Source organism: Pagrus pagrus, assembly GCF_965226575.1.
Source record: "Pagrus pagrus genome assembly, chromosome: 9".
Lineage (NCBI taxonomy): Eukaryota > Metazoa > Chordata > Actinopteri > Spariformes > Sparidae > Pagrus > Pagrus pagrus.
This window is the reverse complement of record NC_140193.1, coordinates 22,487,694-22,503,568: the sequence shown is the minus strand read 5'-3', so window position 1 is coordinate 22,503,568 and position 15,875 is coordinate 22,487,694. Positions and strand designations below refer to the sequence as shown.

General features: G+C 48.6%; 1 protein-coding gene across 3 annotated transcripts in view; it reads left to right on the top strand.

Moving 5' to 3' along the window:
* Positions 1-15,875, top strand: part of bcor (BCL6 corepressor) — a 45,414-nt gene that overhangs the window by 858 nt on the left and 28,681 nt on the right. For 2 of the 3 annotated variants that reach the window (XM_084362434.1, XM_084362432.1), the window contains exon 1: positions 9,869-10,683. The exons of the other annotated variant lie outside the window; for it this stretch is intronic. The gene's annotated coding sequence lies outside the window, so the exon portion shown is untranslated. Of the gene's footprint in view, positions 1-9,868; positions 10,684-15,875 lie in introns of those variants that run through there. 3 annotated transcript variants of the gene reach the window in all.

Below are 15,875 nucleotides of genomic sequence, written 5' to 3'. Positions count from 1 at the left end.
TTATGAAACACTACACATGTATGTTTTTGTATTTATAACAGATCGATGTACTGTATATATTTAAGTGTACACTATATTTTTGTACGTGCCTTGGACTGGAATGTGAAGAAAATGCTCCTCTCGGTCCAAACCTGCGGGTCTCACGTGACGGTCGAGCATATAGAGCCTTATGAATAACTAAACAACAATGTATTAGTCAGACATCCTCACGCACACACACGTACACACTCTTTCTAAGGTTCCTGTCAAAACAGGTTGGAAAAGATGGCACGCACTCGACACCCACGGCATAGCAACAGCCTTTGGTGGTTCATCATTTCATGGCCATTGTCAGTGGTGCTGAGGGGACGTAGCTGAGGTGTGATTGGCAGGATAATAGAGTCACTTCATATTCAACCTCAGCCCCTTCGGTTTTTCCCATATCTGGGTGGTTTCATCACTGTCGGTGCGCGCTGCCAGCTGTCAGCCGCCTCTCTGACAAGTTGAACTAATGAACCGACACTTGACCCTTTTTACCCTTGAGTTGTTGAACTTTTCTTCTGGGCGTCAGTGACACCAGAGTGCAACTTTTCACTTCACAGAGCCCCACCACTGTATTACACAGACAACACACACACACACACACTTGCACTGTGCCCCTGCCCCTCTTTTGGCACTGTTGCTGGTTTTACTTGACTGTGCACTCCATCAAATAAATGAGCAGCAGAGACATTTCATAACAAAGCTGAGACTGGGCGTGTTTATTTCATTTTCGCATTGATGCAATCCCTCACGCAGCTGAAGTGTGTCCGTTTATGTGTGTGCGTGCGTTAAGACGTCTCTTAGACCTGGGCTGCTTAAATAATGGATATTAATTATTGGTCGGACCCTGCTGGCCCCTGCCATGTCTCCAAATCTGGTTAACTGGATTTTGATTAATGAAACATGCGCGCCATGTCCTCCAGAAAAGCAGACCTCCACACACCTCCACGGCTCTCCCGCAGACGAGCCCCTCACCGCACACCCCCCCCCCCCCCTGCACACAAAGAGCCCTGGAAATAAGCGAATCTCCCTGTCACGCAAGACGAATTATTATTCCCCCCTCATATCGTCGCATGCGCCGTAATTGGATACAATTTAACACCCGCGGCCCACGGGCATGTCGGCAGGCGCACTGCCTACTATTAGCTCGCCTCGCCTCGCCACCCTATCATTTGTCAGATCTGTGTGTTGTGTGCTCCTGGTGCCTGCGTGTGTGTGTGCGCGACGTGTTCGCTCGCGCGCGCGCGCGTGGCTCGAGAAACCGGAGCCATTGTTGGAGTCCGGCCATGACCTAGCTGTGACGCACAGACACAGAGAGAGGGGGAGGAAGAGAGAGGCGACAGCGGCAGCACAGACGCTGGAGGAAAAAAGAAAAAAAGAAAAAAAGGAAAAGAAAAAAACAAGCGAGAGCTGTGACACCTCGGAGCGAGAGCGAGCAGCAGGCCTGAAGGCTGTTTGTCGCTCCTCTGCGCAGCGGCTTCCACCGGGAGCGGCGGCTGCTGTTTATTAGAGCCCCGGCAGTGTTTACTGTACGGGCGCGGATGTGGTGGAGGCTGCAGCCCCTCCTAAACTCCGCTCACTTACAGTAAATATAAGGCTGCTGGGGAAGGTTAATGGGCAGATTACAGCCCGCGTGAGTGATGTCTTCAAAGTATAAATAATTGACCCCAAATTGTTGTGTAGCCTTTCTTTACGTCTAATGTTTTAATGAGCTGGTTTTGCTCCAGGCTGTTGGTATTGAAGCGGAGCTTTACAGGGCTGCCATATATGATCTTATGAATGTGCAGAGCTTCCCCTTTTTCCCCCATACAGACATAAAAGAAGGAGATTTTAGCAGATGCAGAACTTCACGTCTGGTGTTGTTCTGTACTTTTCTTAACGTCAATAAAATCCCATGAGAGACCAAAACTAAAACTGTGTTATTCCACCTCTCAGGATGTTCAAACTTCCCTTCACCGTCTGTGGCACTCAGCCCTATAAACCCATTTGTTCCAGCTGAATGCGTTTATATTTAAGAACAGGTCCCAAAGATATGTATGGTTTTATTTTTTATAAAAGGCTCTTTTTAGCAGGGATGTATGATATGGATTTGTATTCAGCCGATAACCAATAACTCCCAGCTTCTCACGGTCGATACTGATAATATAACCAATATTTTTACATGTTTGTACACCGCCCAGACCGGTGACAACATACTTGGCTATTTAAGTCAGTAAAAAGCAATTTTTTCTTCATATTATCAGCTCTATTTATCTGCTACAGTTCCAACGATACCCATAGCTGATAATATAATTTCCCAATATCAGATAGAATAATTTATCTGATATATATATCCTGCTTCGCTGTTTTTTTTTTACAAAACTCAACAGGAGTATATTTTGGATTTGTTGGGGATTATTTTCAGTTGTGGATTAAAACACATTTGGTGTACTGCTGAGTATTTATGGCAGCAGGACGCAGTGTATTTGGGAATGACTCAAATTAACTACAGTGGGCATGTTCACTGTAATGAAGAAGAATGTCACCTAGTGCAACAGATGAATAACAGACCGTGGATACGTAGACAAATACCGTTTTATTGCTGGTGTTGGTCTTCCCGTGGGATTTGTTGACAGTAAGAGAAACATTTCACTCTATTGACTTTTTCTTCTTTCTTTACTTAATTTACGGTGCACAAAACCCAGATATAGCCACTTACGATTTCCCAGCGGACTAATGTCCTGGCTCCAAAGGCTCTGTGTTCACCATGTGTTACTCACCACAGTTCTTGGTAATTGTAGAGGGGGCCCCTGTGTCAAGCTAAAGTTTCAAGACAACAGGGGCTCATTAGCAAATTTTTGCCCAGGGGCCTCCCACACAGGTTAATCCTGCCAGTAAGTGAGTGGGTACGTACAAACACTACACAATACGACAAAGGGTAACTGCGTTAAACAATAAATCCTGTTTCAACCCCAGTTCACAGTGTACATTTTCAAGATTTCAGGTTGTTGCTCCTGTTTAATAATGGCCTTAAACGAAGAGACTCTCCTCTTGACACTGACCTTGAGTCTGTGTTCATTTGCTCAGAGCAGAGCTGATTAAAGCTGCTCAATGGTGCAGCAGCCGCATTTTGAGGAATTGTAAACACAGGGCTATGAAAACATTTTTTCAGAAACGCCTTAACATGTTATAGTCAATTAGAGTGGTAATAATGTTGTGGCTTCCAAGAGCTTTAAATGCTTGTGAGGGGAAATAGTGTAATTGGTTTCAAGGTTATCCGACTAACATGATGTGCAGTAAATGTAATGAGAAAAAATTAATCATTTGGATTTCTCAATCTTCATCAATATGTGGTGAGGTTTCACTTGAGTGTATGTCCCAGCTTGGCAAAAAGCCTCAAATGAGACTAATTTAACCATTTAGTTAAATGTTTCAATCAAAAAGTCGCTCAGGCTCCTTTTCATTAAAATATTTTCCCCAGTGCAGATTTTTGCCTTTTTATTAGACACAGTCATTACATTACATTTAGCACCATTTACAAATATTGAACTCAAGAGTCGAATTCCCCCCCGGCACGACTCCCTGTCCGCCCAAGACATTTTCAACTGGTCACAAACCAAACTCAGTACAAATAATGGAGTATTTAGACCCCACCAAAAACATTCCTAATTGTATTTAATCAATTTTCACTCTTAATTAATCTGATGAATCATTTTCAAATCATTTTGCCCAACCAACAGTCTAAAAGTCAAAGATATATAGAAATCATGTTGGCTTAAAACAAACACTCAATTCATTTGTCCAATATCAAAATAAAAATAACAAATTTTATTAATTAACTGACTGATTAATCATTTCAACTCTATTGTGAATGTCCTCTCAAACCTTCTCTGTACTGGAGAATACTAAATCCCTCTTCACCAATAACATTTCAGAATCTCCAGCCTTAATAACCAATACTTGGAACAGCCTGTGCGTAATTGTTGAATAACCCTTCAGATTCCCTGAAATATCACCGAGGACATGACCTCACTGGCTGTGCCCCTGCTTACACGTATCCGTGGAGGCTCGCGTGCTTAATGTCCCTCTCTGCCTCCCTCCATCCTCTCTAATAGCGGCTCCTCTGTGCTGCTGCTGCTGCTGCCTGAGCGGAGTGCAGCAGCGAGCGGAGCTCCGAGCGCTGCGATCCGGCCCCGAAAGAGTTAAATTAATCTCTCCCTCTCTTTCTCTCTCCCTCTCGCTCTCTCTCTCACTCTCTCAACACACACACAGGCTGCCACCGCCCCAGATAACAGAGGGGCGCCTCTCCCCAGCCAGCCAGCCTCCGCTAATCGCAGTGGCAGGAGGGGGGAGTGGAGTGCCGGCGGCCTCTCACAGCGCTGGGCTTTTTATTGACGCTGCCTGCCTGCCTGTGTGTCATCTGTGTGTGTGCGCTTCTGTGTGTTTGTGTGTGCGCCTGTGTGTGTGTGTGTGTGTGTGTGCGTGCGTGCAAGGCTGTGCATGCTTGTGGGTGCGTGTCAGAGCGAGAGAGCTATAAAGAGGTGTGTGTGCGTCTCCCTCTGTGTGTGTGTGTATGTGTGTAAGTGTGTGTGTGCGCTCCCCGCCAGCAGCGGAAAGCAGGGAGAGGCGGGGAACTGGGAGGGTGGGTGGCGAGGTTATGAGCGGAACTCGACAGAGGCCGACAGACGAGAGAGAAGGAGGGGAGGAGGAGGAGGAGGAGGAGGGGAGGGGAGGAGGGAGAAGGGAGGGAGGTGGGGGGGATCTTTCTTGTGCTGCGCTGAGAGCCGCCGCCGCTTCTCCTTCCTCTCAGATAAGGTTCGTTTGAAGGTTTTAATCTTTATTCTCTAAAGAAAAAAACAACGACGCGACTGCTGCTCAACCTTTCCGTCCGCGTTTTTGGAAAAGGGAGGATGGGGGGTGGGGGTGGGGGGGGGTCGCCGTTTGTGATCCCCAAGGTCGGAATAAGACGAGAGTGACTGATCGCACTAGTTATTTTATGTCACGGGGCCACTGATTGATCGCATCGATGAATTTAGCAGCCTATTGATTAGGGCTTAATCTATAGGTCCATGTCTCTCACTGCTCCAATAATCTCTCTCTCTCTCCCTCTCTCTGTGTGTCTCTCCCTCTCCCTCTCCGAGCAGAGCAGAGCAGAGCAGCAGTGTTTGGCTCGGAGCCACGCTCGCCCTGCCGCACCAGGCTGTAATTATCCCCGGTGAGGCCGCGCTAACGCAGCGTGGCGCGCCTGTGGGGAACCGGTTAGCCCTACAACACCGGCGGGGGGGGGGGGTTGCATTGATGCGCGTGCGTGCCCGCGTGCGTGTGGGAGAAAACGGCGCTGTGTCGATATTTCAGTAGCCCGTTTGAGAACATTTCCAAGCGCTGACACGAACCTAGATTGATTTCAGATCAGAAAATGGATTGAAAACAGTTGATACACTCGATGTGAAGTCTGTCATAAACACAGTGAGTCATCATAAACACATTATTGGAGCTGGGGGTGTTTTCCAAACTAACGTGAACCATGCTCAGCATCACGAGGACACTTTCTGCGTGTGTTCAAGTATGGATCTATCGATTGTGCTTGCGTGTTTTCGTGCAAGTGTGCGTTTGTGTGTGCGTGTTTGTACGTGTATGTGTGTGTGTGTTGCAGACAGTAAGCGATCCATAACGATCTGCAGGTGGATTGTGCTGATTAGTACCGGCTGCTGTGGACTGAGCTGCGTGCAAAGAGCTTCCTGCAATCTGAGCCGGCCGGGCTGAGAGTGCCCGTGCGCGAGTGTGTGTGCGTGCGTGCGTGAACGCAACGTCGTGCTCGCTTCTGTGTTGGCAGCCAGCGCTCTGTATGTGTGTGCGTTTTGAGGAAACCATGTGTATATTAGGTTGAGCGTGCGCTGAAGCTGTGTATGTTGGTGCGCACATTTGAACTTGCCACGTGTGTGTGTGTGTGTGTGTGTGTGTCGGGTCACCGCTTCAGTGTCTGATTGCAGCAGCAGATGGCTGAATCACCGTGACCTCCCAGAGTGCTGCTCCGGCGCACGCACGCACGCATGTGTGTGTGTGTGTGTGTGTGTGTGTGTTTTGGTTTATACAAGACACACACCTCTGCTTGAATCCCTGACAGCTAGAGGACGGGATCGCAGATTTGAGCGCTTTTTTGTCGCCGTGATCCAACAGGAGCCTTTTCAAAGGCACATGCTGTTCTCAGACTGGCTCCTCAGACCACAAAGTTCACACACAGTCGTAAAAGTGCAGCCATAAAAGGGCCTGCGCCCACTCTGCAGCCCTGCTTTCGTGTCTCCCTCAGACTCTCAGCATAGGTGCTTTTCTCTCTGTCTACGACTGCGTGTTTTTGTTTGGAGCGTCAGAAACTTTGTCTGCCCTGCGGTTACTCTGAGCAATATTCATCTTAATCCAGTTTTCCAGTCAGTGATGGAGGGAGCTGTTTGCCTTTTACACCCTCTGAGTCAGAGCTGCGGGGAGATCATTAGTGTGTGACGTCAGACCAGAGTGTCACGGGAGTTTTCAGCATTTAGAAATCTTCCTGACTGACCTCTTGCTGATCTTTTAGTTAATATTAAATTGTGGCTAAGAAGAGAGCATCTTCTCTGCTCAGAGTGCATCTAAAAACCTCCCTGCTGACAGCTCTGAAAGCACCACATATGTACACTAACGCTACACACAGGGAGGGCTTTGGTTGTGAGCAGTAGGGTTGCCAGGTTGGATCTTACCTGCAGAAATCTGGGCAGGGAAAGTGAGCGGGACATATGGTGCAATGTGGCTAACTGTGCGAAGAGTGGCACTCGCATTGCCAAGGCTAAAGTTGGTGGTGTACTTCCCGGGGAAATACATGTTTGCATGTTTCTACAGACAATAGGATGTGTTAGCAGAACCAAACACTGTGCTGTTTTCACTGCAGAGTGCAGGTATGCAGGTAGGGCAAGAGCAGTTCATCGCATGCCTGACTCTGATGGAAAGTCAGGGGAAGTTTCGTGGTCCACAAAACATTTCTGGAGCTTCACAGCAAAACAGCGTTGCAGCGTTCTCCTAAACAGTTGAAGAAGATGGGGACTTGTTTTTACAATGTAAAAAAACAACCAACAAGAAAGAAGAAGTCGATGCTCCATACAAGCTGTCTGAAAATCCAGATCAAGTGACTAGAGTGGGGGGGGAAACACAGCAACACCAAATCACAAGAAGTAAATACAAAAATTGGTTTCTGATTCTGTTTCAGGAAAATTCAGGGTATTTTGTAGCGTATTTCTAATGGGTGCGGCCACTCACATCAAAATGTCTCCTGTCACTGTCACCACCCTGAACCATTGAATGGCCTGAGTTACACTGTCTGTGCTGTCAGCCCCCTGGAAGGTACTTGAATCACAGACTGGAGCCGTGTTTCCCCTCTGAACTTTTAGTACCAGGAACTCCTTTTCAAGGAACTAAGAGGCTCCCTCGGCCTGTTCTCGTCTGCATTTCAACCACGGTCTAAAGACCAGCAATATGAGGCCCGCTGAGGGACTGGCCTATATGTTTTTTCAGGGTCGATACTGATTATTAGTAATTGCAGAGAACATGACCGATATTTGGAACCCATATGTCAAAAAATGCCAACATTTGTATTAACCAGTAATGTAATGTAACTAACTATGACATACTGTTTTTTAGTTGGCAATCAGACGTAAAAAAAAACAAAAAAAAAACACCAGAATGATTAATTGGAAATATACTGAATATAATAATAAATCCATATAATAATGTAAAAACGATCAATAATCAGTCTATCCCTACCACTGATGACGGCTATTTTTACTCCTCATTGTTGTGCAAAACCATTCAGTAACGTTGTCTTGGGTCCATCTGTCCTCTGCTTTCTTCTGTATCTCCATGTTGATGTGTTGAAGCAGAAGGAAAAAACAAAAAAAAAACGTATTTGCAGCCTCGGAGCCTCGAGTCCAACCGCCAAAGTTCCTGTACTTTTGGAAAGTACTAACCCTGAGCAGACCCTGGTCCCTGCTGTGGAAACGCACTGACATACTCTAAAGGCCCTTAGTCTCTGGGGAAGGCTCTTGTGGTGGAAACACTGCTCATTTCCAATGAAGCATCTCTTTCTCTTCCTTTTGGCCCTCCGGCCTTATTAAGCTGACTTGTCTCTTTCTAAAATGGGCCTTTTGAAAACTCCAGGGTGGATGAATCTGGACGTGCTGGCCTTCGGGGGAAAACCTCTGGATATAAATGACCCGAGGCTGGTTCAGGGCTGTGTGGCAGCAAAATGAGGAAGACAACTTTCTATTGCATCTAATCCATAACATGATTACAACCGTCAAAGCGGCTGATAACACAGCATTAACCTGCACATAAGCCACTATTTTCTGCTCTTTCAGCGATCTGAAAACGAAAAGAACAAAAAAGGAAATACAGACGTGAATAAGAACGACACAGTTACTTCCTTAAAGAAGGGATATTTACATTATTCATGCAATTTCCTGTTGATAAGACATTTTATTGTGGACGGTATTGTCTAGAAAACACTGGACTGGATGTGCATCTTCTTCACACGTTAACAGTGTTTTCAGACGCAGGCAGCTTGGTGGGGACTGCCGCTCAGCTGCCTTGTGGTTTGGCAGCTGCGGTCATAGTGGGCAACTCCCAGAGAGGTGGAGTGTGGAGGCTGATAAGAGCAAACACGCCTGGAAATGTACCCTGAATTTATTGAATTTCAGATTGCTCTTCTGTCAAACTCAGACGCGGGGACTTTTATCCAGAGAGAGAGAGAGATCCTGGAGTTTTTGTACCGCGCCGTCCACGAATACACCCACCCTCCTTCTCTCTCTTCTCATCTCACTAACGCTCTTCCTCTTTTATCTGCTCTTCCCCTTTGTGACCCTGTCTCCAAACTTTTGGACAGTTTGCCCTTAAAGATGAGCTCTTCAAGGCGTCCATATGGAGTGCTTTGTGTTTGTTTGTGTATGACCGTCTGCTTCGACTCCCACTTTCCAACAGCTGTGGCAGACACAGCCAGACCTTCCATTTCCAAGTCCCCCTCTCTTTTCCTACTCCTACTCTGCTTCTGTCTGTCTGTCTGTCTGCTGGCCTCTCTCTCTCTCTCTCTCTCTCTCTCTCTCCCTCTCCCCTACACACGCACACATGCAGGCACATGATGCACACATACACCTCAGGCTTGATATTCATAGCCTCCTCCTCCTCCTCCTTCACTTGACATGGGAGCCTTAACAGATGTGCCCCAGCCTTGAGCTGCCTCTCCCACTCTCCCCCCCCTCTTGCCCCCCCCCCCCTTCTGTAGCCTCGTGCTTCACAGATTTACCTTTTCACCATTTATCTGAAAAAAACAAACAAACAACTAAACTGACCTTTAATTGGATGTGTTCATAGTGTTTGATTTTTGTAGACTTGATGAGCAGTCAGCAGTAGCAGTGTTCATAAGATGGACACCCAGTTGGTCACAGTATGTATAATGAGCGTCCTCCATCACACTTTAAATCACGTTTATATAAGACAAACCCATCTTCAGTGAGAGGATGTGTGCTTCTTTGTCTCTCTCCACATAAATTAAACTTCAGATCAGGCTTCATTTGCCCACTTTTCCTTTAGTTTCATAAAAATGCAACTAAATTTTCCCTTATTTTGCAAAGCATTCTCCCCATTATCATTATTTTTTACGATCAGCATCACTTCTACTATGTTTCCTGCCGTATTTCTGCTGTTAAAACCTCGCCTATTCCTGTTTTGGACTTTCAGCGGAGCCCGTGTGTGTGTGCTTCCCCACGTTCGTGTGTGTCTCCGCTGTGTGTGCGTGCGCGCGCAGCCAGAGCCGTGCGCTGGAGGCTTATGGTAATTGCGGTCTCCCGACTGGCCTTCTGGGTAGAGTCTGCGCGAGTGGGAGTGGAGCGAGTCGCTCGGTCTCGGCAGCGTTCATCCATTCTGTGCGGCACTCCCCGTACAGCTCCGTGCGTCCTCGGTGCGAACCGGGGCTCTTTCTCTCCACGCTCGTCGAAGAAAACGCGGGACGGAAAGCTACACGGAATAACCTTCAGCAAACCTTCCGAGAAACGGATTCCGCCGTGTGAGAGGACATGGAGTGACGGAGAGCGGGAGAAAGGGGCTTTTTCCGAGGACGGCGTGCTCCGCTGAAACCCAACATGGCGCTGCTGCGAGGTACGGCCGAGCTGAATTAATTTCTCCGCGAGTCCGCCGACCTCGCCACCTGTATCCTTCAGGGGCCCGGGCCACACGGCGCATCGAGTCCCCCACTTAAAGGAGCTTTTTCTTCTTTTGTGGATTTCTCTCTATCCTGTTTGTTTTTCCTCCGCGCAGGATCTTTTTGTTGCTTTATGGCTACCCAAGTGACATTCGCAGAGGCAAAAAAGTCCGCTTGAAATATAAGGTACTGGATGAGAGTTGCCTTTAGACAATAGAATAAGGACCGAGAGCTTTATCCGTGAGACTTGTTTTGTTTCGTGACAAGTGGATAACCTGTTAGACACTTTGAGTTGTTTTTTTCTTCTTCCCTGTGGCCGGGATTGTCTGTCTCCAGCAGACAGGACCGTAACCGGGCCAGTCTACGTACGCACGGATCGCTGTCCTCCTAGTTAACTTGGAAAACACAGGAAAAAGGCGTGAGTTGAGGCGCACGGACGGCGGCTGGAACTAGCACCAATTAACCAGGTGAGACAATCAATGACGAAATCGAAATGTATTTTCTTTCGCGTGTGTCTTTTGGTGATGTGAAATCCCCCGCGTGAGGTGAGAAAAAGCACAGCGCTCTGGTTTTGTAAATAGCGCCTCAACAGCCGAGCTGCCGTTAAATGACCCAGTGTTTTCATGTGGCGTGTTTTTAAATCAAAGACGGTCTTCTTGTAGCGCAGAGTCTCAACGCTGTGGCTGTGCGCAGAGACTGGGAGAGGATCGGCCACTTCTAAGAATAGCGCATAGGGTGGTCTTTGTGCGTTTCGGCGGGGCAGTGGCATGTGGTTGATAAATAACACACACGCGCGCACACACACACACACACACACACACACACACACACACATACACACACGCACTCACACACTCATAATGATCCGACCGTGAGCTTGGCCTTTACACAAGGTGAGAAGGACGTCCCAGAGATTAGCGGACTTGAAAGTGGCGCCGTCCTCTATGGTGAATATTCAGGCTTTTCGCACTCTGTTGAGTGACGAAGTGTGTGCGTGCGTGTGTGTGAGTGCCTGTGGGGCGACGGTGGGAGTGTGTATGTACGCGTGTGCGTGCGCGCACACGGAGCTTCTGCGCTAAACAAGGTTACGGAATTCAGCCTCGCCCTGCCAAAGGGAAGCGAGCGGTGCTGCTCCGTTTATACACGGTTCAGTTCAGTTGGAGGGCATCCCCGCGGTGTGTGTGTGTGTGTGCTGGTGTGACACTGTGTGTGTGTGTTCGTGGGGGAGGTGTGTGTTTGTGTGTGTGTGTGTGTGTGTCGGGGGGGGCTTTGTTTGGACAGAGTGGACGTTGATCAGTCGTCTCATCAGTCCCAAAGGTGGTGTTGGGGAAAGGTGTTGGGGGAGGGAGACGGGACTGCACCGCTCACCTTCCTGTCTAGTTGATGGAAACCGCTCTGGCTTCGTGCCACACACACACACACACACACACACACACACTCTGTTCATGTCTTGCAGGTGTTCTCCGATATGACTTTGCGCTACAGCGTGTTGTCTTCCCCTCTCGCACGCAGGCTCGCTGTGAGACTCGTTTTTTCATTGCGGGGGAAAATCCTTCGCGCACGGAGGATCGAGCCAGTTCGGACCCCCTCCCCCCTGCAGCTCCGATACGTGCTGCTTCTCCTCTCTGTAGGGAGAAAGTGCCGCCCCGGACTCTTTAATATTAAAAATCGTTTCAAAAAGTGCCACTTCTCACTGTCGCTGTACTTTTTTTTTTAACGCTTGACTAGCTTTGGTGAGGTTTTACGCATTTAAAGCCGCTTTGCCATAATCCAATCCACACATTTCTACCCTCCTATTATCAACTTTAAAACATTTATTTTTACTTCTTCCAGTCGTGCTCCTCCTGCATCATTGTGTGCGGCAGCGATCAGTACGAGCCACTTCTTATAAACTTGCTGTTTAATTGAAATAAGTGCTGCAAGGGCGTGTTGGATGTTTTCCAAACGGAATCGTCTCTCCTAACGATTCTTTTAAAGCTCCTCTGCGGGCCCCGTAGGCTGCATTTCACGACCGGCGAGGCGGCATTTAACCCCGCGACGCTCTCCTCAGGAGGACCGCGCTGTCTCCATCGCAGGGGGACGGCTCACATCGCGGGAGTTTCCCCTCCCCGTGCCGCCGCGCCTGCTGCCTGTCCTGGAGCCACACAGGCACTAATTAGGGGGACGCTCTCTTAGGACGATCGATGTGCCTCATATTGGCTGGCTCCAGCTCATTGACGAGCTTAGTGAGGGAAGCAGCTACTAAAAGACCACTTCAGCCCCGGCAGCCAGTCCGCGCAGGATGGTACACAGCGGAGTGTTCGCTCGTAACGCACAGAGTGTGCGCAGGACATCGTGTTGGGACCCTTCGAGGGAGCAGAGCAGGGGGATTAACTGGTGGGGGGCGGGTGGAGGCCACTTCAGGGGGGGATTTGATGCAGAATTAAAGCTTAATTGTATTCAAATGAAGGCTCGGCCGCCGATGTGACATTGTGGAGGGTTGTTGCGATAACGTCAAGCTAAACGTGATACTGTCGTCTTTTAAAAATGTAGAAACAAAAACAAAACCAGCCATCACTGATCTTAATCCTAAAAATGAAGGATTAAGATCAGTGATCCGTGACACCATGTGGCTGATTATTAACCAAATTGTCCAGATAACACGCTGTTCCACTTGTTTCCCTGCATGGAGTATGGTTTGGTGAAAATAATGAGACTTTTGCTGTAATGTGTTTATTCTTTGTTTTCATCTCGATTGCCGTTTTTGGTTGCATCCTGTGAATTTCTCACAAAAAAAAAACACAAGTGGACGTCAAGACATTATAACAGTAGTCTTTGGTTGCGATGCCTTCAGGTACCTCCTCGGCCTCTTTCTTAATAACCCACAAACTTTGCCGCAAAGAGCCTCATGACTGTGTTTTTTAAACTGCTTTGTCTGATGTTTTTGGTAATGCAGCCTGTTCCCCCACAAGCGGTGTGTGTTGTGGAAGCGTAAAACAAATACTTCACATTTTGTGTGGGCCGAGTTTATTTATAGTGTACCCCGTCGGACTGTTTTGCGCATCATTTTTCCACTGTGCGCTGTGATGTCAGTGTGGGGCTGATCTGTTTTCCAGGTGTTGGAACACAGAGGGGGAGGGCTGCTTAACATAGATTGACACACTCACTTCTTTTTTTTCTTCTTTCTTTCGTTCTCTCATGTGACTGCTCAGGTCCATTAGGTGTAACGGTGTGGTTCGAGGGTGGCCCCCGAGCAAAATGTGCTTATCTAATTTATTAGACTCTACTACTAATTAAAAACAGCTTAACTAATCAAAGATTTCCCTCTCACCTCTGCCAGCCCCGTCTCTCCACATACAGGCAGTCAATCAATCCAAATCAACAATGTACTTTACCAAATGTTCTCAGTCTGAGGACTTAATGTGTGAATGGGTGCTTCAACACCTTATAATCCCATTTATACAGCATTATGTGAGGAACTTCGCTTGTGTGGATGTTGTGGGGGGGAAGGTGCACCTGAACGTAGCGCCAGCCTCCGTGCCTGCTGGGGCATATTGTCATGCTGAGTGATGTGTGACAGTGGATGTGTCAGCGTGGTGCTCCGCGGGGTGGCTGCCGGGGGGGTCCGCTGCGTGTATAGGCACCACGACCACCATTTTAAACCCATTAACCTGATGTTTGTCCGCTTCTCTAATCAATAGGGACCACGTGGGGGGATATTACGCACAGATAAGCGAGCACGTCAATAAAATCATGGGACCACTTTAACATGTTTTAATGTGTTGGACAGTTCGTCAAAAGAAGCGTTGTGTTTCGTCTCCAGCCGGAGCTGTGAGGTCTGTGTTGTTGTCGTCGCGCTTGTTTTTTTCCTCTCTCGCTCACGCCTGGATGTAAAAAAAAGAAAACAACAGTGTCGTCGCTGCCGGCGCTGCGCTCGCTGCTGAGGCGAGGTGCGTGTGAACAAAAGCGGAGGCACGGCAGAGAGCCGAGGAGAGATCGGTTTTCCAGGCGCTGCGCAGCTCCCGGAGGAGACGTCACGGTTTGATTGAAGCTATGCTCCGTGCTGGCCTCCCGGGACCTCGCGATGAAACGGGAGAGCCGCCCCCCCCCCCCTTCCTCTCCCTCTCCCCCTCCCTCCCTCCCTCGCCTCCTCCTCTCGCTCTCTCAGCGCTCCACAAAGCTTTTTGTTTCGACGAGGTCTGGAGCGCACGGATCACTTCCCTGCAGAGACGTGTCGGTCTCCGGTGCTGTTTCAGCGGCACAGAGACGGGCAGGGGGGCCACACCGCACATTTCTCTCTCCTGTCTGACACATTTAAAGCGATTGTTACGTTGCTGATTACGTGCTGGTCCAGTTTTCACTCATTAAGTTAATCTCCCATAAAGGCTCATAATCACGTCTCCAAAAGCAACATTTGGACTTAAATGTTTTAGCTGATAATTACGTTCAGCGGCCTGATGCGCTGTGAATAGAGGGGCTGTAAATCCCACTGCGATTGTATTTAGTTTTGACCTCTCTCTGGCCTATCGGAAGATTGATTTAGCAGCCGAGTAATGATGGCACGCCTCACCTCCCTCCTCTGAGTCTCTGCAGGCTCAGTCTTGATCAGGCCTCCTCGTTTGTTTTTAGATGTCGGCTGCCTCGGGCATCTATCTATCTGACGAAATCCCACAGACGCTTGGCAGCGGGCTGATGGCGATGGGAGTTTATTACACCAACCGTCTTCAAAGCAGGAATGTGTTATCTGCCGTGTGGATGGCACACCGGACTTCGTGTCGGCTATAAAGCGTTTGACCTCGAGTTGGGGGATCGTCGGTGCGCACCTCGAGCTCATTTGGGTAAAGAATGAGTCTTATTTTTAACATATTGGATCCAGGCCACAGCAGTATCACCTCCTCACGTGTCAGTCATGTGTGACCTTTAAAAAGCTAGAAATCTAGGCTGTGTCAGAGGTGTGGGAGTTAGTTTACCTCACACTGATGCAGCACCTGTTTAAACTGACTCATTTAACCTAATTTACGTATAAACACCACCAAAAAATGAAGCTTCCTCTCTAAACAGACTATTCATCCTATAAGGCAGGAGGGGCCATGTGTGAGGGAGAGCAGAGGGGTACTTTTAGCGTCATGCGCTTTCATTAGGAACATCCAGCACATGAAAGCAGCGCCAGCATTTCAAAGGAAAGTCAAGAAACCTCCGGTAAACGCGGGCCGACTCATGCATGCGCATCCCTATTACAATCGGGTCCTTTGGTGGCATAAAGGGCCATTTAGTCCCCATTTGGCCCGGGATGAATAGAGGCAGTTCAGCAGCCGCCGCCCGGGCCCTAGTGACAGCACGGGGGGCCTCACAATGTCGCCGTTGTTGACGGCCGTGCCGCAGAGGGAGGGGGGGGATTGAACCGTGCACCGACTTGCATGCGGCTGTGCAGCGGCCCGGGAGGACGCAGGGGCCTCTTGTTTACAGCTCGGTCGCTAATAATGTGACAGCTGAAGAGACGCCGCTGGCTCCTTCCAGCTCTGCGCTCCAGCAGCGGCAGCAGCAGCAGCGCTCCGTGTCTCTGCAGCTTCCATCTCCTCCGTCTCTTCGCCCGCCGCTGTTACATCACTGACAAACAGTCAACTTCCCACAGATTGCACTCTGGAGTCGACGCTGAAATGATCAATCGGACCATTTGGCA